This window comes from Sinocyclocheilus rhinocerous, unplaced genomic scaffold (genome assembly GCF_001515625.1).
Source record: "Sinocyclocheilus rhinocerous isolate Xijiao unplaced genomic scaffold, SAMN03320098_v1.1 scaffold1145, whole genome shotgun sequence".
Taxonomy (NCBI): Eukaryota; Metazoa; Chordata; class Actinopteri; order Cypriniformes; family Cyprinidae; genus Sinocyclocheilus; species Sinocyclocheilus rhinocerous.
Window position 1 is genome coordinate 60,143 of NW_015658513.1, and position 1,692 is coordinate 61,834.

Sequence of the window (1,692 nt, forward strand, 5' to 3'; positions counted from 1 at the left end):
GGGTGTCATTAGAGTGAAGACATACACAGCAGAGACACGGCAGCAGACTGCAAACTGGATCTCTAAAGAATATGTTATCAGCACAGATATAACTATTTATTTACATTTTATTTTATCATTTTGTTTATTTTATTTTCTGGGTTTTTTTATTTTTAGAATTTTAGAATTTTTAGACTTTTGGGAGTCCAAACAAATAAAGTCATAATATAATAAATAATAAATATAAATGTGTATTTGATAGATAAAAAAATGTATTTGTTTACTTTTTTTTTTGAATTTTTTGAATTTTCATTAAAATCTTTTCCAAATAAATAAAGTCATTATATAATAAATATAAATTCATCAAAATAAGAATGAATGCATAAATGAATAAACAAATAAATAAATGCAAATAATCAAAATATTTAAAATAAAATATAAAGCTTTTTATTTATCTATTTATTTCAGGCCATTATTTTTTTTTTTATGGTTTTACTTTTAGTTTTAGTTGCTCTGAGGTCAAGAGGACATGAACGATGGACAGCAGGACAAACATGTGGAGCGTCCAGCAGCAGATGAAGCTCAGGTGGGACGCTGGTCTGTTGAGCAGATGTTTCCATCAGGACAAACAGCAGGACCGCACAAGACTGTAAACACACTACCGGAGCGCTGACGCAAGAACACAACCGCCGTGGAGCACAAAGCGTCTGTTGTGGGTCTGTTATTAAGATCATCTGGAGATCAGCTCAGATCCACAGCATCCAGATGAAGGCTGAAGTCCAGCTGTGTATCTGTGTGTTTTATCAGTGTTTCCTGCATACTGCTTTATGTACTGTTACAAACACGCAGTATCTAGTGTGTAGTATGCAGTAGGCTGGATGTGGGATTTGTTTGCTCCCTACTGAGGGCACGACTGATAAGGCATGGCAAACACTGATGAACACTAAACCATCAGCAGAATCACAGTCTGTTATCTGGAGATGATTGATTCAGTCCGTCAATGTTTCACTTTACGACTGAAATAAAACACTGCATTACTTCCATCACAACAGCCACTTTTAAATATTAGCACACCTGAATACTGAGACGACAGACGAACACCAGATGAAATATGAGACATGGAAAATCCACGTCAATAAGCAAAATATATTGCAAAATATTAAATAAATAAAAACTGTAAACAGTCCAATTAAATAATCATAAAGTAAAATAAAATAAATAATGAATATAAATTAATTAAAACAAAGTATAAATAATAAATTAATAAATAAAAACTTTAAGAAGTCCAATTAAATAATAATACAGTAATATTAAATAAATAATAAATATAAATAATTAATTATTTAAAAGACTTTTAAGTCCAATTAAATAATCATAAAGTAATAATAAAATACGTAATAAATATAAATTAAATAAATAAAGTAAAAATGTTAAGAAATCCACTTTAATAAATAAATATACTTGCATATTAAAGAGTAGGAAGAAGAAGAAAAAAATTATTTCACTTCCAGTTCATTGCAGCCGAGTTTTTTTTTCAAGTGCCTATTCAAATAATCATATTAAAATAATCAACATTATATATATATATCTTTTTTTTTATTTTTTTTATTTACACTGTATACTGTATATTTATATATACAGTGATGAAGCACTGATCTATAACTATCATGAACCTGTTAAAGCTGTAGGACAATGATGATGATGATGTGTGTG

General features: G+C 29.1%; 1 protein-coding gene across 1 annotated transcript in view; it reads right to left on the reverse strand.

Annotated features, from left to right (window-relative positions):
* The window catches only part of LOC107722344 (synapsin-3-like), a 53,200-nt gene that overhangs the window by 43,683 nt on the left and 7,825 nt on the right, over positions 1–1,692 (reverse strand).